This window comes from Medicago sativa, chromosome 6 (assembly GCF_051527215.1).
Source record: "Medicago sativa cultivar Bolivia chromosome 6, Bolivia_mono, whole genome shotgun sequence".
NCBI classification, from domain to species: Eukaryota; Viridiplantae; Streptophyta; class Magnoliopsida; order Fabales; family Fabaceae; genus Medicago; species Medicago sativa.
The window spans coordinates 45,700,185-45,727,597 of NC_140754.1; the positions used below are offsets into that span (position 1 = coordinate 45,700,185).

Consider the following 27,413-nt stretch of genomic DNA (forward strand, 5'->3'; position numbering starts at 1 on the left):
GCTTCCTGTTCAGAGTGTCTTCAGAATCCTATGGGCTGATGTACCATACAGGGTGATATACAGAGTCTAATGGACAACAAGCACTTGGTTGCCAGTGACGTTTGTGTGATTATGTCAGTATTTCATGATTCTCCTGCTAGAAGTGTACCTCAGACAAGGAAGGACGAACCCTTAGTGATCAGGCTACCTGGCCCGGTATCTTATGCCTCCACTAAGGCAATCCCTTACAAGTATGGTGCGACTATGATTGAGAATGGAGTGGAAGTGCCTCTGGTATCCCCAGCTGCGGTTAGTAACATTGCTGAAGAAACTACAACTCTGAGAAGTGGAAAGGTCCGTCCACCCTTGTTCCAGAAGAAGGTTGTTACACCTGCTGCCACAGTAACTCCACCGGTTACTCCTCCTGTTGACAAGAATGTCAGCCCATCGGGCCAGTCTATTGAAGAGTCTAATCTGGACGAGATTTTGAGGCTCATCAAAAAGAGCGATTATAAGATTGTAGACCAACTGCTGCAAACTCCATCAAAAATATCCATCTTGTCTTTACTCCTAAGCTCAGAAGCTCACAGGAAAGTGTTGATGAAAGTACTGGAACAGGCCTATGTTGATCATGAAGTCTCCGTGGATCAGTTCGATGGAATAATGGGTAACATTACTGCTTGTAATAACTTGTGGTTTGGTGATGATGAACTTCCTGAAGCAGGGAAATACCACAACTTAGCTTTGCATATCTCAGTGCACTGTAAGTCTGACATGATATCCAACGTGTTGGTGGACACTGGATCGTCCTTAAACGTAATGCTTGAGTCTACACTGAGACAGTTGAGTCATCATGGAATTTCTCTAAGGGAAAGCAGCTATTTGGTTAAGGCTTTTGACGGATCTCGTAAAGACGTTCTTGGATAAGTAGATCTGCCAATTACCATTGGTCCTGAGACATTCCAAATCACTTTCCAGGTCATGGACATCAATGCTTCTTACAGTTGCCTCCTCGGAAGATCGTGGATTCACGATGCTGGGGCAGTAACTTCCACTCTGCATCAAAAACTCAAGTTTGTGAGGAATGGTAAGCTTGTCACTATACATGGTGAAGAAGCGTATCTGGTTAGCCAAGTGTCATCTTTCTCTTGTGTTGAAGCAGGATCCGCTGACGGGACGTCATTTCAAGGCTTGACTGTTGAAGGCGCAGAACCCCGAAGAGGTAGTGCTATTATGGCTTCATTGAAAGACGCCCAGAAAGCTGTTCAAGAAGGGCAAGCTGCTGGCTGGGGCAAAGTGATATAGATTTTGGAGAATAAGCGCAGAGAAGGCCTCGGTTTCTCCCCGACCTCGGGCGTTTCAACAGGAACTTTCTACAGTGCTGGGTTTATTAACGCTATTGCTGAAGATGCTGCTGAAAGTAGTTATGTGCCTACATTTGTTGTACCAGGAGGCACCGTGAGAAATTGGGAGGCCATTGATATTCCTTTAGTCATGCATACTTCCATGTAATGTGTCTTGTTGCTCATGCTTTACTTTGTTTTCAAAATAACAATCCTTTCGCTCTGCCCAAGGTGAAAGTGATGTCTTTGTAAGGGCATGTTTGTTTCGGCATTGCCGTTATCAATAAAAGTTGTCGTCTTTTCCGCGACTCTTCGTTTTTTTTACTTTTTAGTGCCTTTTTTCTTGGAAATAATGGTAATGCCAGAAAAAACCAAAACGTCTTTATTTTCTTATTAATTTTAAAAATCTGCACGAAAAACATTTTTCTAAAATCATCCCAATCATATTATGCAGATTGAACCATAATAAACCCGTTGAACACAGTGACCCTACGGTTCCTCCAAATTTTAAAATCCATGTATACGAAGCTGAAGATGAGGAGGATGACGAAGAGATACCGTATGAGATCACTCGACTGCTTGAGCAAGAAAGAAGGGCCATTCAGCCTCACCAGGAAGAGATTGAGCTCGTCAATCTGGGTACTGAAGAGAACAAGCGGGAGATCAAAATTGGTGCTGCACTTGAGCCAGAGGTAAAGAAGAAGATTACTCAACTTCTCCATGATTATCCAGATGTCTTTGCATGGTCCTATGAAGATATGCCGGGTCTGGATCCCAAGATTGTGGAACATCGGATACCGACAAGACCTGAATGCCCTCCCGTCAAGCAGAAATTGAGAAGGTCTCGCCCAGACATGGCTCTTAAGATCAAGGCTGAGGTGCAAAAGCAAATTGACGCAGGTTTCCTCATGACGGCTGAATATCCTGAGTGGATCGCCAACATTGTACCAGTGCCAAAGAAGGATGGGAAAGTTCGGATGTGTGTTGATTACAGAGATTTGAATAAAGCCAGTCCGAAAGATAACTTCCCATTACCCCATATTGATGTACTCGTTGACAGTACTGCTCAATCCAAAGTGTTCTCCTTTATGGATGGTTTCTCTGGCTATAACCAGATACGGATGTCACCTGAAGATAGAGAAAAGACTTCTTTCATTACTCCATGGGGAGAACATTCTGTTATAAAGTGATGCCGTTTGGTTTGATAAATGCTGGTGCAACGTATCAGAGAGGTATGACTACTCTGTTTCATGATATGATTCACAAAGAAATCGAAGTATATGTTGATGACATGATTGTGAAATCAAGTGATGAAGAGCAGCATGTTGTATACTTGAAAAAGATGTTTGAAAGATTGAGAAAGTACAAACTGCGGTTGAATCCCAACAAATGTACATTCGGTGTAAGATCTGGAAAGTTGCTAGGCTTCGTTGTTAGCCAAAGGGGCATTGAAGTTGATCCTGACAAGGTCCGAGCTATCAGAGAGATGCTGGCCCCCTCAAACTGAAAAGCAAGTCAGAGGTTTCCTCGGACGCCTGAATTACATATCCAGATTCATATCTCACATGACTGCTACTTGTGGACCAATTTTCAAATTGCTCAGAAAGAATCAGCCTATTGTATGGAATGATGAATGCCAGGAAGCTTTTGATAGCATTAAAGAATACATGTTGGAACCACCTATCCTTGTCCCGCCAGTGGAAGGAAGGCCTTTGATTATGTATCTGTCAGTGTTAAATGAATCCATGGGTTGTGTTCTCGGTCAACAAGACAAGACTAGAAAGAAAGAACATGCTATCTACTATCTGAGCAAGAAATTCACCGACTGTGAGACTCGGTATACAATGCTTGAAAAGACGTGTTGTGCTTTAGCTTGGGCTTCCAAACGCCTGCGTCATTATATGGTGAATCATACAACTTGGTTGATATCCCGAATGGATCCAATCAAGTACATCTTTGAAAAGCCTGCTGTTACTGGAAAGATTGCACGTTGGCAAATGTTGTTGTCTGAATATGACATTGTGTATAAAGCTCAAAAAGCAATCAAAGGAAGTATCCTTGCTGAGCATCTTGCTTGTCAACCTCTCGATGATTACCAACCAATTAAGTTTGAGTTCCCTGATGAAGATATTATGTATCTGAAAGCAAAAGACTATGAGGAACCATTAATTGATGAAGGGTCGGACCCCAACAGCAAATGGGGTTGGTATTCGATGGTGCTGTCAATGCTTATGGTAAAGGGATTGGGGCCATTATTGTAACTCTGCAGGGGCACCACATTCCTTTCACTGCTCGAATGACTTTTGAATGCACGAACAACATGGCTAAATATGAAGCATGCATCTTGGGCATTGAAGAAGCCATTGATATGAGAATCAAGCATCTTGACATCTACGGTGATTCCGCACTTGTTATTAATCAGTTAAAAGGTGAATGGGAGACTCATCATGAGAAGCTGATTCCTTACCGTGACTACGCAAGACGTTTGTTGACGTACTTTACAAAGGTTGAGCTGCACCATATCCCTCGGGATGAGAACCAGATGGCTGATGCTCTTGCTACTTTGTCTTCCATGTTTCGTGTGAACCACTGGAATGACGTGCCCATAATCAAAGTGTAGCGTCTCGATAGACCCGCTCATGTGTTTACTATTGAAAAAGTACCTAGTCAGACTGATGAAGATGTGAATGATGGAAAACCTTGGTATTATAACATCAAACAGTTCTTGCAGAATCATGAATATCCACCTGGTGCTTCCAATAGGGATAAAAAGACCCTGAGGAGGTGGGCTAGTAGATTCCTTCTGGACGGAGAAATCCTATACAAGAGGAACTATGACATGGTCTTGTTGAGATGTGTTGATGAACAAGAAGCTGAGAAATTGATGCATGATGTACATGACGGTACTTTTGGGACCCATGCTACGGGTCACACTATGTCAAGAAAACTGTTAAGAGTCGGCTATTACTGGATGACTATGGAGCGTGACTGCTACAAACATGCCAAGAGATGCCACAAATGTCAAATCTATGCTGACAAGATACATGTGCCTCCACATGCCCTCAATGTTATCTCTTCCCCACGACCTTTCTCTATGTGGGGCATTGACATGATCGGAAGAATCGAGCCAAAGGCTTCTAATGGACATCGTTTCATTTTAGTGGCAATTGATTATTTCACCAAATGGGTTGAAGCTGCTTCCTATGCGAATGTGACCAAGCAAGTGGTAGTGAAATTTATCAAGAATAACGTCATCTGTCGATATGGTGTTCCCAACAAGATCATCACTGACAATGGTTCCAATCTGAACAATAACATGATGAAAGCTTTATGTGAAGAATTCAAGATTGAACATCACAACTCTTCTCCTTATAGACCTCAGATGAATGGTGCAGTTGAGGCCGCTAACAAGAACATCAAGAAGATTGTTCAGAAAATGGTCACTACTTACAAAGACTGGCATGAGATGCTACCTTTTGCCTTGCATGGTTACCGTACTACAGTGCGCAGTTCAACCGAGGCAACACCTTTTTCTCTGGTATATGGTATGGAAGCAGTTCTCTCTCTGGAAGTGGAGATTCCATCTCTTCGAGTGATCATGGAAGCAAAATTAACTGAGGCTGAATGGTGTCAAAGTCGGTATGATCAGTTGAATTTGATTGAAGAGAAACGCATGGATGCTATGGCTCATGGACAGTTGTATCAAGTGCGAATGAAGAATGCTTTTGACAAGAAAGTCCGGCCTCGTGAATTCAAGGAAGGCGAACTTGTATTGAAAAGAAGGATAAGTCAGCAACCCGACCCAAGGGGCAAGTGGACACCTAACTATGAAGGTCCTTATGTTGTCAAGAAGGCTTTCTCTGGTGGTGCTTTGATCCTTACACACATGGATGGTGTTGAACTTCCGAATCCTGTAAATGCCGATATAGTCAAGAAATACTTTGTCTAAAAATATGAAAAGAACAGCGTGGTAGGTCGAAAACCCGATAGGGCGGCCTAGGCAAAAATGCGCTTCTCGGTGGATCGTAAACCCGAAAGGGCGATCCAGGCAAAAGATAGGGACAAAAAAAATGAATATGAAAAAGCTCGTTGAGATTGTACGCAACTCAGGCAAGAATGAGCGTCTCGATGAGCCGAAAACTCGAAAGGGCGGTTCATTCAAAAATGAGATTGATAATGAAAGACAAGTAACTATATCTGGCAAATCACCACCACCCCTTGGGGCATCTGCAGCTGTCAATGATCGTCTTCATCAGAAGCTTCTGTACTTGTGAATTCAAAATTTCTATGAAATGTAGCGGTCATCGTGTTCAATGTACCACCAACCAATAAAATTACCATTTTCCAAGCTTTGTAAATCCGTGGGGTTATGTCTTTGGCTGACTTTCACTCTTCTACATCAATTTGAGCATGTGCTTTTGTTTGAAATTCTATTTCCTTTCTACTTTCAACGCTATATACAAAATATTTTCTTTCTATTTGATAATGTCAATGTCTGAAACAAACATCTTTGAAAATTGAAAAATCCTTTTTCTGTTTATTTTGAAAGCAAACCTGAGCAATAGGGTACATTCCAGTGAAACATGCATGAATAAATGTGTATCAATGTCCATTTCAATACATGTTATGAGCAGGTTGTTCCCCAAGGTGATCTGTGGTCAATGGCAAGAATGAAAAAACAGAATGAAATGAATGAAAAAATGAAAATGAAAAGCTCGCTAAGTTGAAAACCCGAAAGGGTGGCTTAGGCAAAAATGAGCACCCCGCTGATTGACAACCTATGAAGGCAATTCAGGCAAAAATGGGGCAATGAAAAGAATTTATTCCCGGTGAATCGAAAACCCGAAAGGGCGGTTCAAGCAAAAATGGGATTGAAGAATGAAAGAATGAAAAATGATATGAAAAGCATTGACCACAGATGCGAACATCCAATGTTTACCCAGCACTGACACGCCTAGCAATGGCGACTTGTATCAAAGAATCTTCCAAGGTTCCCTTTTCTACAAGTTTTGTATATGTAATGTGAGATATTGCCCTCAGCCATGGTTTCGATGCGTCTTTCAACGTCGGTCTCTCCAAAGAGGATGTCCATGTATATGTGTTATAGCACGAGCCACCGCGTGCCCAATCTTCCAATGTTTTGTCTGTCTCTGTGAAGCTTCTCTGCCAAATTGTAAACCAATCATGCATTTCCAAGCATTCACACATGCATAATCATGCATCCTATGTGCTCATGCATTTAATGATATTGTTATACCATACATACATATTGCATTTTCAATCTCAAACTCCAATTCAACTCAATCTCAACTTCCAATTCAATTCAATTTCAACTCTCAATTCAATGTCTATGCCTATGTCTATGTTCGATTCCATGCCTATGTCTATGTTTGTGTCTCTGATTATTTTTCAATGCCTATTTCAATGTCAACTTTCAATTCAATTCAACGTCTCTGTCAATGTTAACCCACTCTCAATTCGCTTTTGGGCCAACGATAATGGTCATGTCTATCTTTAAATCAAGTCTATGTCAATCTACCCTCAATTTGTATCTTGTTAAATCAAACCTCCAATGTATCTTGCTATATGTCTTGTTATCGGTCAAGTGGCTAGTTCGATCCAAAGAACAGCTTGTACCTGCTTATATGCTTGTGTTTCCGGTCAAACGACAAGTTCGATCCAAAGAACAGTTTGTACCCTACTTATGTTTTGTTATCGGTCAAACATCAAGTTCTATCCAAAGAACAGTTTGCACCTGCTGCATGTTGTGATATTGATCAAGTAGCAAGTTCGATCCAAAGAACAGCTTGTATCTGCCTATATGTCTATGTTTCCGGTAAAGTGACAAGTTCGATCCAAAGAACAGCTTGTACCTGTCTTGTACTTCTATTCCCAGTCAACTAGCAAGTTCGATCCGAAGAACAGCTTGTACCCATCTTTTGTCTGTATTGCTTGGTCAAGTGGCTAGTTCGATCCAAAGAACAGCTTGTACCTACCCGTTGTCCCCTGGTTTGTCTACCCTGTTAATGTCTACCTAGATCCCCAGTGATATGACATGCTCTGTAGACTCCAGTTGTTTGTCTTGCATTCATAATCAAAATGTTGCATGGCATTCATGTTTTTGCAAATGTGAGAGCGTATTTTTATGTCCAAAAACAGTGCAAATGTTAATATTTAAGTATCTTTGTCCCGTCAAATCAAAGACTTCGTCTCTTGACTCTCCGGACAAAGAAACTTAAATAGGGGCAGCTGTTATACCCTAATTTTGGACCTAAAAATACTTGCTAAAAATGTTTTTCCATCTCTGATATGTGTCTATTAATATTGAGTGATTGCCAATTTGATAATGTTTACCCTGATATTTTACTATGTTTTAGCTGCATGTTTTACTGTCTTTGTTTTGAAAAAAAATTTCAATTGTGCCTTTGTCTATGTTTCTTGCATTTCAAGCCATCCAAAATGTTTTTTCTTGCATATCAAGTCATTTGAAATTGTCTCTGATCAATTGCATATTTCTCTGCATCTTATTTCAATGTTATTTGCAAAAGTTCATGAAAAAAGGCATTTTAGTCATTTCCTGCATTCAAACTCATTTTAGTCCTTGAAAGTTGTCTCTGAGTCTTTTCAACCTGTTTGTATAAATCCTTGTTTCAATTCCATTTCAAAAAATTGCATTTGAGTCATTTTGAGTCAGTTTAGTCCCTAGGGGAATTTTGGTCATTTCACATAAAATTTTGACAGAGAGAGGTTACTTTAAAGTACCTCATTTGTGTAGTTGGTTCATTTTAGTCCTTTTGTTGATTTTATTTTTGGTTTCACTTTACGTTAGGTTTCACTTTACGTTATTTTCAAAATTACCAATTTTAACAAATTTTATTATTATTTTCATTTTAGTCCCTATTTTTCTTTTATTTTCATTTTAGTCCTTTTTGTTATTTTTCTTTTTTAGTCCTCCAATTTCTGATAATTGCACTTTAGTCCTTTACTCTTTATTTTGGCAGTCCAGTCCTTGTATTGTTTTTGCAGTTTAGTCATTGTCTTTTAAATAATTGCAGGTCAGTCCTTTAACTTCCAGAAATTGCACAAAGGTCCCTAAGTCCAAAATGCAGGAAGGCCGAGCCAATAAGTCCATAATTTAGTCCAAGGCAAGTCCAGAACACGTGGCAAGCACCCATTGGGTCTCAAGTACAAGTGTCAGCCTATATAAAGGCCAACTCATCACATGTGTCAGGATCACCATTCATTACACGCCAACTCATCAAAAAATCACAGAAACAGAATCACATTTTCTCTCTCTTGGCAGTTACGATCAAAACACAACAATTTTCCAGAAAGTTCATCCCCAAATCCAAACCCTAGAATTCCAGAACCACAAATTCAATCCAATTTCAATAAAATTGCAACGATTCTCAGAGATTCATCATCGAATCTTCATCATTGAATCATTTTCTTCGCAATTCAAGTGTGAATTCATCACTGTCTGTGACGAATTCGCCATGATCACGAAGAAGAGTTCGAAAAGAGAAGAAGAAGGATCGAAGTAAAATTTTGAACCGGCGAAGAAGAAAAAGAGATTCACCGATTTATTTTCGGTTTCCAAAAGTTTCAAACACTTACCAGAAGAATCTGAAGCGTTCTTGAGGATCTTTTCGTTCGAATCTCCGATTAAAACCAGGTAATCACCAAAAACTTCTTCGTTTTCATCGCAAATGCTCATCGAAGGTTTACAAACACAAATAAACGGTGAATCGAAGCAGATTAACAAGTTCTAAGACTTGTTCTTTCGAAGAACTCTGAAAAGATTGAAAAGATTTGAAAACCGAACCCTAAAATGTAGATCTACGAAGATTCACCGTTTATTTTGTAAAACTAAGTTCATATTCGTAATCAGTGTGAAAAGTAGAGTAAGTTAGGGTTTAGATCCATGTAGATCGGAGTTATTTAGGACTTGCCAGAATCTGGAATTCACGGCGGTGACGATGAAGATTCCAATGAATCTTCATCTTCTCCAGCCGTTTCATTCCAGAAACCGGCGGTGAAAGATGAACAATGGGAGAGAGAAGTGAGAGCTTCTCTCACTAGAACGAGAGAAGAGAGAGAAGTGAAAGAGGGAAATGAATCAAACCGGCATGGTTAAGCTTTTATAGCCAACTGAACCGGACCGGTCTGATACCGGTCCACTCCCCTGCATTCTGAGCCGTTAGATCTAGGTTTTTGCTTCCTGGATCGATCCAACGCTCCTGAGCCTTTCCTGTGTGATCCAGATCCGTCTAGGCTTGGGCTTGGGCCTGTTTCCTTGTTTTTTCTTGGGTTTCTTGCTATGTACACCTGCTTTGTTGCTATCTGAACCCCTGTATGTTTGATTTTAGGCCAAAAATTCCTAAAAAAAATTTATTAAAACTTTTCTTGTTATTTTTAATTGTTCTTGAATATTTTTACATGTTAATTCTGACTTGAGAAATATGTGAAAATATTTTGTTTCTTGTTAGTTTAATGCTTTCTATTTTTGTCAAAAATCTTGTGAAAAATTACTAAAAAATTCCTATACATTCCTTGATGTATTTGTGATGTTTTTGTGAATGTTTTACGTGTTAAAAAATTGATAAAAAGTATATGTGATGTCCTATGTAATTTGTTTGATTTCTTTGTTAAATTCTTGTGAACTCTTGCTATGTTTTGACATGATATCTTGTCAATTTGATATTGATATTTGATATGCAATCTTGTGATATGTTTGCCTCTGATTTGTGTCCCTTTTTACTGTTTGTGAATGCAATTTGTTGATTGCTTGTGTTACAAGTTATTGGATATTATTTGTGAAAATAAAGTGTGAAATGTGCTTAAAATGTGTCATAATTTTTGGCTTGATATTGCTTTATAATTTTCATGTCATAAATAAAACTCTTGGAAAAATTGTCATGGCATGGAAATTAGAGGCTTTATGTTGGTGTGAATTTTATGACAAAGTTTAGGCACATTTTACCACTTTTTCTTGCTAAGTTTTGTTACTTTTTTGTCAAGTTTCATTACTTTACTATGCTATTTTACTTGCTTCTATTTTAATTCCTATTATTCCTTATGCCACTAACCATCTTATTTCATGTTTCATACATTCCATAAGCATATCATCCTCCATCTTATATTCATAGCTTTTATTTCTTGCACTTTAATTTTCATGCCAAGACTTAGCATGTAAAGACTTAGGGATTTTGTAATTTTCTTTATGCTTTTAAATTCTTGCAAGACCATAGCATGGAAACTAGGGCCTATGTAATGGACAATGGACTCTAATGATGTACACCGACACAAGCACCAACACATGCACACACATCACATGGATACTTTAGATGTATGCTTAAGGAATGTATGCTTTAGATGTATGCTTAGGAATCACGACACTTAGAAAAATTCTCTTTTCCAAAAAATATGAACAACTTCACTCAAATAATTTTCCAAAGAAACCTTGGGATCAAAATCCAATTGAATTTTCCCTTTATTTTCTTAAACAAAAACCTTAATGAACTTTAATCGTACTTAGACTTTTTTTTGCAAAATAACTAATTCCACCTCACATTTTCCAAGTCTTATGCCCTTGAGGCCTCTCTCTCTTATTCTTCAAAATTCCATTTTCAAATTTAAAATCAACCAACAAAAACAAAAACTTTTTTGGAAGAGAACTACATGGATTTTGATCCCTTAAAAGGGTATGTAGGCAAGAAGTCAAAACTTCTCCAATTCCAATAAAACAAAAATTCAAACACATTCTTCTCCCTCCAATTCTTAACCTAGCAAACCCTTAGGTGTAAATAACATTTTTCAAATAGCATTTAAAAATAAAGCGCGCGCGTAGAAAGTAAAGACGGTTCCTATAGGATACTATAGTCGTTATAGGTGCCTAACACCTTCCCATGACGAAAACAACTCCCGGACCTCGATTCTCAAGGGTTTTTCTTATTTTTCCCTTCCCAAGAAAAAATGAGATATCAAAGGTTAAAAAGGTTCAAACTTAATCAATGTTTGACACCCGAAAAACCAAGATAAAACATCTGTTACTTTTTACATGGTTATTGAAATTATTCTACTACTTGTTCGTCTAAATAATAAATTAATTTTAATTAGTTTGGTACTTGTTAATTAATCCCTGCGGATACGATAATCTTTTATACAACGATAATCTTTTAGAGTACACTTGCTCTACGTGTGTTTTTAGCGCACAATGCATCTCATCAAGAAGCTCCCAAGCATGAGAGATTCTCCCTGATTTGCACAAACCATCAATAAGAGAATTATTAAGTTACCGTATTAGGGATAACCTTCTTGCTTTGCATTTCTTTAAAGAAATTCATGGCTGCATCGATCATTTTAATCTTACACAACCCATTAATCATGACACTATAGCAATGAACGATGGGCATGACTCCTGTTTGGACCATAGTGTTAAATAGAGCTTTGGCTTTGTTGACTTCATTAACTAAACAATAGCCATCCATTAGTGATGTATAAGTAAAAATGTCTGGTTTCACATGTAACGTCCACTTTGATATTTAATTATTTTTATTAAGTTAGAGTCTATTTATGTGATTTATTATAAATATGTGAGGTGTTGGTATTTTATTATGTGACTTTATTCTATTATTTATTAGAATATGAGAATTATTAGAGTAAGTAGATTTGGGGGTTAGAATAGAAAGAAGAATAAGTTATTGGGCCTAAATAGATTTAGGAAGAGTGATTAGTATTATAAATAAGGAAGCTTAGATTAGAAAGAGTTTTTACGTTAAAACCGCTTTTTGGAGAAAGAGGAGAACTCAGAGAGAGAGAAACCCTAGGAACGAATAACGCTGCTTTTGATTCCAGAAAAACAATCTAAAGTAAGGGTGAGACTATCTTTCACTAATATTAGGTCTGTAAATCATCATTAGATTGCATCTAACATGCTTTAGGATGAGTTTGTAAAGGGGGAGTTTCTATTCACCATAAGGGTTGTATGAACATGTGGTTAGTGAAGGGTTTATTTTCAATTGTTTTCTTTTTTTTTTATAATCTTTTAATGAATTAATGTTAAATTTGTGCTCTAAATTGTTGCTGTGATTTTATATTCTTATCTCTTAATTCATAATGTTGATGTGCTAAATTCGTAATTATAGAGGAGTTTATCGATTTTTGGTTATAGACAAACATATTTAGTTACCTTTTTATGTACCGATAGGACGACACGGTTTGGATTAATAGTACACCTAACACGATATAAATTTTTTGCGTATGGATATAAATACAGAGAACAGATACGCTGCTGCAACTTGTATTAAGAAGTGTGGGAATTATGAATTTAGGCAAGAAGAGATTGAATACCCACATCCTAGTTTTACTCCACTATATCACGTGATGTGAATTAGTGATTATAACATTCATACAGGTTAGTAGCATGTGACCATATTTTTGTTAGAAACCAATCAATCTTGATATAAAACCATATCCAATAACTACATGTGAAATTATGTCTCTTTCTCTTAGACCTTTTGTTGCCGAACGTGGTAGGTTCATAGGGTTAAGCTCATGGTTATATCTTACTACTATATTAGTTAATTAATGTATTCTAGCTCCAATGTGATTTTTTTATAAGGATGATAGTAACAACTGAACTTAATTTTACTATTATTTAAATGTGTGATTTAGATGATTAATTGAATTGATTAGATATTAATTGATGAACAAAGATAAATTATCTGTGATTTAAACATGTGTATATAAAGATGTGATATTGTTATTTATGCACTATATGTGTTAATTATGATGCTTATGTTGATGCGATGTTTAAGATGTTGTTGATTATCATTTGATGTTGTTGTATTATGATGCTGATATGAGATGAAATATTTATATGCTGCATATACTGCTGAGTCTTATTTAAGATGTAAATGTCGGTCTAAGTTGTAAAGTTGTAAGATGTCGTCCAAATTATTGGGGTCATATAAGATGTCCATGATGTTCAAGATGTTTAAGATGTAAGATGTTGAGTCCATGCATACTCATTCAAAGTTGAGGGCTTGATGCCCTGGAGCTTTTGCTCAAATACGTTGGGGGCTTGAAGCCCTGGAGCTTTTGCTCAATTATGTTGGGGGCTTGATGCCCTGGAGCCTTTTTACGCTCAAATATGTTGGGGGCTTGATGCCCTGGAGCCTTTTTACGCTCAATTATGTTGAGGGCTTGATGCCCTGGATTGGTGTAACAGCCCGATTTTCGTTAGAGTTATTTTATTATTTATTTATGTGTGTTATATGTGCTTATATGTGATTATTTGCCTTTGTGTGTATTTTTGGTTGGGATTGTAGGATTCGGTGTTAGAAGGGTATTTTAGTCATTTTGGACTTAGGGGCATTCCGGTCATTTTAAGAGTAGGGGTAATTTTGTAATTTTGTGGAGGATTGTTTTTAGTGCTTAGTGAGAGTCGTTATTTTACTAAGTTACTAGAGAGTGTAGTAATTATTTTATTTACCGGTAAGTGACCGTTAGTGATATATTTTACCGTTAAGTGAGTAGTAACATTTGGGGTTAGAATAGAAATGGGTTAGGCCCATTAAGGTTTGTTAGATAAGCCCAATTGGATAGAGCATATATAAACTCTAGTTGTTGGTGAAAATTAGGTTTTACAAACATTTATCATTTCATTTCATTTGAGAGAAGAGATAGAGATAGAGAGAAGAAAGGGTTTGAAGAGATTGAAGAGGAAGGCTAGGGCTAGAAGAGGGATTCATCATCTAGAAGCTAAATTGAAGCTTGGGTTAGAGAATCTTGGTGGTAGAGGTAAGAGGGTTAGGTTTCAACCATAATCCCTAACTTTTCATTTCTACCCATTTTGTGAAATTGATGAATTGATCTTAATTGGTGTAAATTCGTGCATGATTGTTGTTATGTTTGAGGACATGATTTGTTGATAATCAATTTGTTGTTGATGAAATTACATGCTCAATATATGTTTATATGTATACTTTTGTTGACTTTTCTCAAAATGGTATAAATTAGTTTTGTTGTGGTTGATTAGTGATGGATTCATGTTTGAATGAGGTTGTTGATGAATTAGATATGTTGTTGTTGATTTATACCATGGGTATTCCATTTTGTGAAGTTGTTGTTTGAATTGGTGAAGTTGTCCTAAGATGTTCAGTTGAAGGACCAAAATGAACTTTTGAAATATGAAGTTGTTGACTGAGTTTTTGATGTTGTTGGATGAATTGGACTTGGTATAATTTCTGTTTTCATGTTGTGGTTGTGTTAGTCGAGTCGTTTGGGAGAAAACGGGTTTTTCGTATGAAATGTCGGTGTTTAAGCGTTTTTGCAAATAAGTGATTATGTGAGGTTTGAGAGAAATGATTTTGGGATGGTTGAAACTTGAATTTTTCTGTAGATTATGATAGAGCTAAGTGTCAGGAGCGTGTAGGCGAAAACGGCATCGAAATCCGATTAACGGTTTGAATTTTATGCGCGAAATGGTGAAAACAGAAAAACGAAGAAAAGTTGTGCTGTCAATCGAGCACGGCCGTGCCGTGCATGGCACGGGCCGTGCTAACTTTCTGTTTCCTTGGCACGGTCGGGCCGTGCCGTGCTGACAGAACTTCGGTTTCTGCGTTTTTTGTGCTTTTTCACCCATTTCTGCTTTGAATTGGCCTTTGGTGTAAACATGAAAGTTTTAGATAATTTTGTTAGCTTTCCAATCGCTTTGGTTTGACTTGAAAATGATTCATGGATTTTGAGTTATGAGGAAAACACTCTAAGGATGTCTTAGAGAAATTTTATGAAAACTTCGCATAACCACTTTTAAGTCGACCCAAACCTTATGGATTGCTTCCTACTTTCAAACTTGGATTCTATAAGTTCAATTATGGTTTTCAAACTATGATGTGTTAGGTCCAACTTGTTTTGCTTAGAAAATGGGAAATTTCTTGAAAAGTGTTTCGGTGAGACGAACTTTGTGATTTTCATGAATTCATCGTATTTGGCCGATGAAATGCTTATGTAACCTCTACTGCACATATATGTGACTTGTGAGAATACATGGCATAGGCAATTGAGCTTGTTTGCTTGGTTTTGACTTAAATGTTCAATTACTTGTAATATTTTGACTTTGAGAGACGAACTTGATTAAAAATGATTTTTGAGAGTCTATTGCTTATCAACCGTTTATGAATAGATTAATATGACTATGAAATGGTGTATAAATGGTTGTTGAGTGATGAAGATGATGTTTGTGATCATATGTTGCAGTTGTTCCTTATTTTGGATTGTAAAGAATTATGTGGAAATGTGGCAACTATATGTTGATTTATGTGGAGATGATTGGTGATGCATATGTGTGTGACAACCATATGTTGCTTGTATTGTGAATGTTGTTGGTGATTGTATATATGTTATGTAGTGGTGAATTGTTGTTGATTGCATATATACAAATATTGGTGATGTTGAGGTGAATTGTTTGTGTGAACATATGCATTGTAGTTGAGTCATATGTTCATGCATACATGACTGATGGTGGTGGATTTTATATCCAATTGAGTTGATTACGATGTTTTTGTTGCATCGAAGGTGACGACCTTGAGGTGTTTTGGTACCACATGCATCTAGATGAGTCTAGAGCCATTGCATAAACTGTTGGTGAATTGAATTGCATGGAGATGTGTTTGGTGATTGATTTGCTAATTGCAATTGTGGATTGAATTGTTAATTGTTAATTGTTGATTTACAAGGTGAAGTTGTGATATGTGTATGATACACTTGTTGATATGAACTTGGAATGATGGTAATGAATGATAGGAATGTTGTGGATACTTGTGAGTATGTGTATAATTTAGCAAACATTATGCTTAAATATATCTTTCATTCCAATGTTCTTACTATTTTCTTATATGGATTATGATGATGTAATGCTAACCCTCAGTGATTTACCACCTACCTTTTTGTATGGACGGGTAGATGGAGTGCAGGATGCTTAGTTTGTTTGCTTGATGATGTCGAGGAGTGGAGTTCCTCTTTTTATGCAAGTGTCTAGATTAGGGCTCTGATCTAGGGTAGTTCTTGCATGTTGTTTTATTTGACTATGTATTTTGGAGTTGAGTTGGTACTTGTTATTTGAGATTTGGAGAATACATTTGTATTTTGTTGAGACCTGGAGATGTTTTATGATTATATGTATGTTCCGCTGCTATGTTATGTAAACATGATCTTTATGCATGTATGAATTGTGGTTTATTCGAAGACGTAGCATCTATTTTTAGAATATGTTTGTATATTCGCGCGTTTTACCGCTTATTAGAAATAGGGTGTTACAATTGGTACCACATGCATTTGCATATCAAGATGATTTACGATGAGTAAGAGTTGCATAGTCGAGTTGAGTTGCATAGTCGAGTTGAGCTGCACTGTCGAGTCAAGTGCTAAGTCGATTTATCAAGTGATGTTGCTGAACAAATATGAAATTGATTATGAATTTGAATATGAAGTTGTTTATGAATTTGATTATGAAGTTGATTATGATAATGTTATGTTTATGATAATGCTATGTTTAGATAATCCTATGCTGTTACATGATTATTGTTAAGATATGTGATGATATTTAAGTTGTTAAATGTAATTTATGATTTATAAGCTTAATATCATTGCTTGAGAAATCTCACCCCTTCTGCTTGAAAATGTTGCTCTTCGTATGGGTAACTTGCAGGTAATCAAGATTAGCTGCGGTCGTGGGTGACTATCTCTCACTGTGTCCTTAGGTGCTCTAATACGTAACGGGATGGGGATTTTAATACTATTTTCTGTTCCTTTACGTATTGCTTTTGAAGTTTAAGAATTATTATTGAACTAAGATTTATGAGACTTTTATGATGAGGCCTGCGTGTCGTGACTAATTCTATTGTTAAACTAAATCCGCTGCGAAGTTTTTTAAATATTATATTGATGAATTTTTGAAGGATAAATTATTATCTATTTTGTTAAGATTTTATGATAAAGAGATGTAGCATTCCGTTTATGTGAATTACTCTGATAATTTATTATGAAATTTTCACGTTGGGAAAACGGGGTGTTACATCACACCTTGTTTCACCATCATAGCTAACACACTTTTCCTTTCTTACATAGATCATCAACCAATATATTAAAAGTATAAACATTTGGGTTGATGTTTTTCAATACCATTTCATGGAACAAACGAAATGCATCTTTGAATTGACCAACAATACAAAATCCATAGATTAGAGAACTGAAAGTGACAACATCAGGAGAAATTTTCTTTACAATCATTTGAGAATATAACTCATAGGCCTCAGTCACCAATTTCTCTTTACACAAACTATCAATAATTGTGTTGTGCATTACCACATTGATGTTAACCAATTTCCCAGGTTTTTTCTACATTACCCTCTCTTGTTTAGGGGGTATTTACCCCTTCAAGATATCAAACAATCAAAATGTAATATACAAATGTAACATTAAATGTCAAATAAATGAGTCAATTTTTTCTATAAAAAAAAATGAATTTAGGTATACAATCTTAATTTATTTAGGTATACAATCTTAATTAATTTACACTATAGGGCTTGTAACAATTAAAATTTCACATCAAATCCAACCCATCATGGTTGTGTTTGGTAACACGAATAAGCTAGTTTATAGCTTGTTGGAGTAGCTTATAAGTTTGTTTTGATATAATAAGATGTGTTGTGTAACGCCCAGTTTGAAATTATCTAGAATAATCAAATGTGTGTTAAAGAGTGATATTGGTTACATTAATTATACAATACAGAAACGACTTTAAGTCGAGAGTTAAAATACAAAGCTTCCGTGTCATATGTTACATTATTACACACCAAAGTTTTTGCTTCATAGATCTAGTTACGAAGTCTAACAACATAACTTAAATAATATAACATATGCATCCTTAATTCAACTCCACTTTTGATTTCTGCGAACTCGATCAATCCAAAGCTTTTTCCTTACCTTTTCTTTGAGCAACCTGTGAACCTGAACAAATAAGGAGTTGGATGAGACATAATGCCTCAGTGAGTTCTATCTAGCCTAGGCTAGTGATAACCTTGGGGAAAAATCTATGGTCATCACGTGTCTAATATACAACCTGCCGGTTGATTATACGTGTGTGGTCTTTCTTGGCTAGACGGTAGTGCATGCTAGATCCGTCGTAGATTCTCAAACTTACTAGAGGTTTTGCTACTCTAATCATGTCATGGCGATCAAGGGAAAGTCTAAGATCGCTATATCAAGATACGCTCTACGTACCAAGAACTATTCTTACATGCCATATCTCTATGTTGTACGATTAAGAAAGACCTAATTTGTCGTCATCGTACCTTCCTTTACTTGCTTTCTAAACTTGTACATCTTAAGACATATGTTATTCATACGTAAGCACAAAACACGTTCAAACATTAAGTTAGAAGTTAGCGTTGAACAAACAAGAATTCTGGATTCATTTTATGGATTAGTCCCAGGAGGAGCAACCCCGGAAGTTAATCCTTTACTACCGGTAAAAATGCCTAACAAGGCGTACCGGACTCCCTTAGTGAACGTGCGGGTCCCTTACGGCTTACCCCATTCCCCTTGGAGAACCTTTTGTACCCAACCTTGGAAGGTATACAAAAGACACGACACCTTACTTCTTAATAATCTTATTCGTATGATTCTTGTCTTATCTTACTCGTGAATAGATTAACTATTCGTTATTCTTCTTATTATACAATCTCAAAACTTAACTATCTAATTCTCGATATATAGATCGAGGCTCTAAGTTCTCTCCCTTTATCATAGTGTAGCTTGCTACCCATTCACGACTTAGCATTTCTCTCATGTCATGCTTTGCCATCACAAACGAATACTTGCTTCACTCTTTTATTTTCAAGAAAGCATTTGAAAGCCTATGCCTTAGGATATTGCTATGAGGGGTTCACTTATAAAAAGACTGTTCAAGGAAAACAGCTCGAAGAACGACCAAAGGCAAGAGGCGAGCAAACAGCACAATACTGCACTGACTTACTCGCCTAGGCGAGTACAAGAGCTCGCGAGGCGAGCTACCTTACTCGCAGCTGCGAGCAGAAGGCGAGCAACACCCCCCCTGCGGCCTTCGAGCTCGCCGTGGCGAGTAATTTACTCGCGAGGCGAGCTTTGACAGTCCAAAATCACCCAAAATGGTGTTTTTGATCAAAAGACCTCATATACAAGTATCCCAAAGCATAATATGACCCTTAGGAACATTTAAACCTGTAAAAACAGTCTTAGAGCAAGTATCCATAAGCAAAACAAGCATCACATGAAAAGGGGCAAATAATTTATATGTATAAACCCTAACAAAACAACTACTCTTTCACAAGCAAAACACAACCCATGGAAAGGATCTATCTAAGAACTCACCTTAGGATGATTAAAAAGTAGACTCACACAAGCTCAAGCTCTTGACAACAACTTATCCACAAACCCTAGATATGAGAAATCTTTGGTGAAGCTTGCACCAACTTCCTTGCCAACAAACTAAGCCTAATCTCTAGTCTAGTGAAGGTTTGGAAGTTGATTGAGTGGTGATTCAAGTTTGGGTGATGAGTAGTGGTGATAATCTTAGAGAGAAGGAAGAGCAAAAGAGAAAGATAGAAAACCTAGAGAGAGAGTGATGAGTCATAGATAGTATTATTTATTGCCTTATTTAGTTTAGTTTTATTTTAGATTTGATTTTATTTTATTGCATTTTATTTTAGTTTAGAATATTTTACTTCAAATTGTCTTTTATTTTATTTTAGGAATAAATATATGATGGAAGGTGCCTTGGAGCAAAAGAAAGAGGACTGGAGCAAAATACAGCGCAAGAATACGAAGATACGGGGCAAAAATACAATTCCCCTTACCAGAAGCTTGGCAAGGCCCGTGCCAATATGTGGCACGGCCGTGCCCGTCCCAGAAACCACTTTTGCTGCTTTTTCTTCAAGGCCAAGTTACCCTGTTGCGGCTTTACCGTTTTATCCTTTTAGTTGCTTAGTTTCTAAGTCAATTGTAAAGCTATAAATAGAGTAGCTCTCCACCATAAACAATCACGCTTTACTTTGTTTATTTCAATTGCTATTTTAATAAAAGTCTTTATTTTCCCTTTTACTTTCTTGCAATTTATTTTACCGTATTTCTCTCTTCTTCCTCCATGTCTACGATGAACATGAGTGAGTAGACTTCTTAGTCTTAGGATTATTGGGGAGTCTAATGACTCAATCCTAAACGAAACATGTCTAAACCCTAATTTCTATGTAACCCTAATTTCTAATCTAGATTCACCGTCTTAACGTGGATTAACAATTATCAAACTGTGGAAGCAAAAGCGGAGGGTTTGATGATCGTTAATCCATCATCCCAAACATCAATTCATAAAGCGAGAGCGGAGCTTTGATGTTGGAACAAGTGAATCTAGACAATAATTGCAAAACAGCGAAATAGTCTTTGCAATTATTGAGACAAAGAGTAGTTTCAATCCTCTATGCATCTTCTAGTAATCATGTCAGTGAAATAGGCTTGGTTGCTAGAAGTAAACTCTCACCGGACTTTCATCGGAAAGGTGAGGGGCTAAGGGAAACCGGTCTTTAGAAATTAGTGTGTAAATCATGAAATTAGATGTTTAGGTTTTGTCTAGTGAAAGATTAGTTATTAAGATGAACCAATGATCCTAAGGCCCCTTTATTATTATTGTTTTTACCTTCAGCAATCAAACCCTTTCTAATCAACTTTCTCTCCTCTAATCATTCATTAAAAGTTAATTAAATTGACCAACTCCCTAGCGGAACGATACTCTACTTACTACTATTACTTCGATAGGCCGTGCGCTTGCGGTTTGGCTCTATCAAGTTTTTGGCGCCGTTGCCGGGGAGTTAACTAATTTAATTAGCTTTTTCTTAGTGATTAGAATTCTCTCTTCTTCTTTCTCTTTTCTTTTTCTTTTTATTTTTAACTTTTTATTCTTTTCCTTCATCATTAACTTCTTGGAAAGCATAAAAATAATACCAAATATGGCTGAAAGACGTGCTCTTAAAGAATATGTGATTCCTTCAATGGAAGAGCCATATGCTATTATTGTGTATCCAACGGTTGAAGATGAAGATATTGAAATTAAGCCTGCCCAACTTAAAATGGTGCAGCAAAATTATTTTTCGGGATCCCCCGATGAGGATCCCAATCTCCATATCTCAACTTTTTGGCGGCTCACCGTAACATATAAGAAAAACCAAGAAACCTTGAGACTACATCTCTTCCCTTTTTCTCTAAAAAATAAAGCTCTCAATTGGTTCCATTCCCTAAGAGTTGGTTCCATCACCTCATGGGACCAATTGAACCGTGAATTTCTCATCTGTTTCCTTCCCCCATCAAGAATTGGCCAATTAAGGACAAAGCTCTTTCAATTTACTCAAAAAGAGGGGGAATCTCTTCACGATTCATGGGGACGTTTTAAGGATATGCTTAAACTTTGCCCCCTCCATGGACTAGAAGAATGGTTAATCATTCACACTTTTTACAATGGTTTATCTCATGCTACTAAAATCTTTGTTGATACAGCTGCAGGTGGTGCTCTAATGAACAAAGACTTCGAAACAGCCTATGCATTGATTGAAGACATGGCTCGAAATCTCTTTCTATGGACTGATGAAGAACCCGCTACAAAGTCTTCACCCTCCAAAAAGAGGGCAGGTATGTACGAAGTCTCTAATTATGACCACCTTGCTTCTAGGATTGATGCACTAACCCACAAATTTGAAAAACTTAATGTTAGTGATACTACTCCTACATCCCCTTGTAAAACATGTAGTGAATGCAAACTAGGTAGTGTTGAACAAATAAACTTTATTCAAAACAACCAAGGGGTAAGTTTTGACCAAAGCCCTAATGAAAATCCCTTGGTTCAAAGAACAACACCACCAAGTTATGTTAATGACCAAAAGGTTATTCAAAAGTCTAATCTTGAACTTTTAATGGAAAATTATCTTCTTAACCAATCCGAGCAGCTCAAAGAGCTTGCAAATCAAACTAGACTTTTGAATGACTCTTTGGTTTCACTTACATCAAAAGTTGACTCTATCTCCTCTCACAATAAGGTCTTAGAGGCTCAGCTCTCTCTAGTTGTTCAATTTTGCCAACCTAGAATGAACGCCGTTACACTTAGGAGTGGTAAGCAATTAGAAGACCCCTTAAGAGTCAAGCCTAGTGAGGAAGAGACTAGTGAACCGCAAGGTGAGATGGCTAAAGAAGAGAGTGAGAAACCACAAAGTGAGGAAGTTACACCACCTCCCTTCAAACCAAAGATTCCTTTCCCTCAAAGATTTGCCAAGTCTAAGCTTGATGAGCAATTTAAAAAGTTCATTGAAATGATGAATAAAATCTACATTGACGTTCCCTTCACCGATGTCCTAACTCAAATGCCCACCTATGCTAAATTTTTAAAAGAAATTCTTTCAAAAAAAAGAAAAATTGAGGAAAGTGAAACGGTGAACCTTACGGAGGAATGTAGTGCCATTATCCAAAATAAGTTGCCACCCAAGCTTAAGGATCCAGGAAGTTTCTCAATACCTTGTGTCATAGGGTCTGAAATAGTAAAGAGGGCAATGTGTGACTTAGGAGCTAGTGTCAGTTTGATGCCTTTATCTCTTTACGAGAGATTGGGATTGGGGGAGCTTAAGTCAACTAGGATGACCCTACAATTAGCAGACCGTTCCCTTAAGTATCCAGCTGGAATCATAGAGGATGTCCCTGTCAAGGTAGGAGAGATCTATGTCCCTACGGACTTTGTTGTGATGGAAATAGAGGAGGATAACCAAGTACCCATACTTTTGGGAAGGCCCTTCCTTGCTACCGCTGGGGCTATAATTGATGTTAAACATGGGAAATTGGAATTTAATGTTGGTGAAAATACTATTGAATTTGAACTTGCTAAACTTATGAAAAATCCCTCCATTAAAGACTCTTGTTGCATGTTAGATATAATTGACCGTTGTGTGAAAGAATGCTCCTTAGCATCAACTACACATGATGGTTTGGAGGTATGCTTGGTTAGTGATGCAGGTACAAAGTTAGAAGGAGATGCCAAAGCCTACGAGGAGTTATTGAATGAAAACCCTCCCATGGAAGGTTTGGGCATGGAAGAATTAATGAAAGAAGAAGCAGCCCCTCTACCAAAAGAGGCACCGAAGGTGGAACTCAAACCACTCCCACCAAGCTTAAGGTATGAATTCTTGGGCCCTAACTCAACCTACCCTGTTATTGTGAATGCAAACTTGAATGAGGTAGAAACTGAAAAATTACTCTATGTCCTCAAGAAATACCCTAAGGCTATAGGTTATACCATTGATGACATCAAGGGAATAAACCCCTCATTGTGTACACATAGGATACTACTTGAAGAGGACTATAAGCCCTCCGTTGAGCACCAAAGAAGGATAAATCCTAACATGAAAGAAGTTGTGAAAAAGGAAGTCTTAAAAATCCTAGATGCAGGTGTTATTTATCCAATTTCTGATTCTAAATGGGTTAGTCCAGTTCAAGTTGTACCTAAAAAGGGTGGTCTCACTGTTATTAAAAATGATAAAAATGAATCCATTGCAACTAGAACCGTCACCGGTTGGAGGATGTGTATTGACTATAGGAAGCTTAACAAAGCAACCCGTAAAGATCACTTCCCACTCCCTTTTATAGACCAAATGTTAGAAAGGTTAGCGAAGCATTCACACTTTTGTTACTTAGATGGCTATTCCGGATTTTTCCAAATACCCATCCACCCTAATGACCAAGAGAAAACCACCTTCACTTGCCCTTTTGGTACTTTTGCCTATAGGAGAATGCCCTTTGGTCTTTGCAATGCTCCCGCTACTTTTCAAAGATGCATGATGTCTATCTTTTCTGATTTTATTGAAGATATAATGGAAGTTTTTATGGATGATTTTTCTGTGCATGGATCCAGTTTTGATAATTGCTTAACTAACCTGGAAAAAGTTTTAGAAAGATGTGAACAGGTGAACTTAGTGCTGAATTGGGAGAAATGCCACTTCATGGTAAGAGAAGGAATTGTCCTAGGACACTTAGTTTCTGAACGAGGTATAGAGGTAGACAAAGCAAAAATCGAAATTATTGAAAAAATGTCTCCTCCCACCTCAGTAAGGGAAGTAAGAAGTTTCCTAGGACATGCCGGATTTTACCGCCGCTTCATCAAAGACTTTTCTTTAATCACTAAGCCACTAACCAGTTTGCTCCTTAAGGATGCAGATTTTGTGTTTGATGATGCATGCCTAAAAGCATTTTGCAGGTTAAAAGAAGCTTTGGTCACTGCCCCAATCATACAACCGCCAGATTGGAACTTACCCTTTGAAATAATGTGTGATGCAAGTGACTATGCAGTTGGGGCCGTGTTGGGACAAAGAAAAGATAAGAAGATGCACGCCATTTATTATGCAAGTAAGACCCTTGATGAGGCACAGGTAAATTATGCTACAACTGAGAAGGAACTATTAGCAGTTGTCTATGCTATTGACAAATTCAGGCCATACTTGGTAGGATCAAAAATCATTATTTACACAGATCACTCGGCAATAAAATATTTGCTAAACAAGAAAGATGCCAAACCTAGATTGATCCGATGGATTTTGCTCCTCCAAGAATTTGACATTGAAATAAGGGATAAAAAGGGTACTGAAAATGTTGTAGCTGATCACCTGTCCCGCCTTAGGGAACCCAATGAGGATGAGTTGCCTTTGGATGATTCCTTCCCGGATGACCAACTCTTCTTATTGGCACAAACTAACACACCGTGGTATGCAGATTTTGTTAATTTTCTTGCAGCAGGAGTACTACCACCTAACTTGAACTACCAGCAAAAGAAAAAATTCTTCCATGATCTCAAGCACTACTATTGGGATGAGCCTTACCTCTTCAAAAGAGGCTCGGATGGAGTTTTTAGAAGATGCATCCCTGAAAGCGAGGTAAGTAGTATTCTTCACCATTGTCATTCCTCCTCCTATGGTGGCCACGCCAGTAGTCAAAAAACTTCCTTTAAAATACTTCAATCTGGTTTCTGGTGGCCATCACTTTTTAAGGATGTGCATCTCTTTGTTTCTAAATGTGACAATTGTCAACGCACCGGTAATATTACTAAAAGGAATGAAATGCCCTTAAACAACATACTTGAAGTTGAAATTTTCGATGTATGGGGTATTGATTTCATGGGGCCATTTCCTTCTTCTTTTGGTAATCAATACATATTGGTGGCTGTTGACTATGTGTCCAAATGGGTTGAGGCCATTGCTTCCCCCACCAACGATGCACATGTAGTTATGAAATTGTTCAAAAAGGTCATCTTTCCAAGGTTTGGGGTGCCAAGGGTTGTCATAAGCGATGGAGGGTCTCACTTCATTTCTAAACACTTTGAAAAACTTTTACAAAAATATGGAGTGAAACATAAAGTCGCAACACCCTATCACCCGCAAACTAGTGGACAAGTTGAGGTCTCCAATAGACAAATAAAGGCAATGCTTGAAAAGACAGTCTCTATCTCTAGGAAAGATTGGTCAAGTAAGCTTGATGATGCTCTTTGGGCCTATAGAACAGCTTACAAAACTCCCATTGGAATGACTCCTTTTAAGCTAATTTATGGGAAATCTTGTCACCTCCCGGTTGAACTTGAGCACAAAGCTTATTGGGCAATTAGGAACCTTAACTTGGACCCAAAACTAGCCGGTCAAAAAAGGAAACTTCAACTGAGTGAGTTAGAGGAACTTAGGTTAGATGCCTATGAGAATGCTCGCATTTACAAAGAAAGAACAAAAAAATGGCATGATAAACATATCCTTAAAAAGGACTTCAAAATAGGTGACCTTGTACTACTCTTTAATTCTAGGATGAAGCTCTTTCCAGGAAAACTAAGGTCTAGGTGGTCTGGTCCGTTTCAAGTCCGCAAGGTCTATCCCTATGGGGCTATTGAAATCTTTTCTGAAAAAACCGGACCATTCAAAGTTAACGGACATAGGCTAAAGGTTTATAATGTAGGGGAAGGGACTGAAGTAGTGGCTGCTTGGAGACTTATTGACCCGCCTTAAAGTTGTTTTTCTTTTTGTCAAGCTAATGACGGTAAAAGAGCGCTTCGTGGGAGGCAACCCACGCTTTTAACTGCTTTTGTTTTGTTTTTCTTTGTCCTAAGTTGTTTTGTAGGTAATTGTCCAAGTATGATTCGACAAGAATTCAAGAAATTGAAAATTTTTGAAGCCTCCTTATCAGAAGGTTGGCACGGCCCGTGCTAAGATTGGCACGGCCGTGCCATGTTTTTCACACAAAATGGGGGCAAGGAAACAGAATGTTGGCACGGCCCGTGCTGAGGTTGGCACGGCCGTGCCAGCTTACAGATCCCAAAATTTATCAATTTTTGCTATTTACAGCACACTGTGAGCTTTCTGCACCCCTTTCTTCTTCTACTTCTTCTTCTTCTTTTAATTTCTTTTTCTTTTTGAATCATTGAGGACAATGCTTCTCCTAAGTGTGGGGGGGGCCTAATAAAGTGTCTAGAGTCGTAGTGTTCCCAAACTCCCTTGAACTTTATTCTTTTGTTTTGTTTTTATAGCAAGAGGCATGACTAAGTAGCTTGTTTTTAATGTAAATATGGCATAAAATTTTTGTTTTGTCTCGTCTCTAAAGGTCGCCTCTTGTACATGAAAATAGTTTCTTGTGTTTCTTATGTTCTTGCTATACCCATATCATGTTTTATTGTGAAAATTCTCCAATGAGAAAAGCACCCGGTTGCAATCCTTGAGTAAATGTATGAATAGGTATTTTAAGGAACACGTTCTATCTTTAGTGTTAACTTAGACCCTTTAAAAGTCTTAAGAGTAAAAGTAGTATAAGTTTGTGTGGGAAATTAATCAATTGTGCCTTATTGTTATATTCTAAATTGTTAAAGTTATAATGGGGCGGGAGAATGGCACCAACATGTGGGGGAAAGGACAATCCCTAACTTCCTAATTGTGGTGGTGACTCCCTAATTTGAACCTAAAGTGAAACAAATTCATCAATGCTAGGGGGAAAGGA

The 27,413-nt window shown here is 37.5% G+C and overlaps 1 non-coding gene and 1 pseudogene across 1 annotated transcript; both read right to left on the minus strand.

Annotated features, from left to right (window-relative positions):
- Positions 1-27,413, minus strand: part of LOC146915492 (uncharacterized) — a 92,931-nt pseudogene that overhangs the window by 46,300 nt on the left and 19,218 nt on the right.
- On the minus strand, positions 21,732-21,837 carry LOC146915493 (small nucleolar RNA R71). Its single transcript, XR_015017228.1, has one exon. It is a non-coding gene; the product is annotated as a small nucleolar RNA R71 (small nucleolar RNA).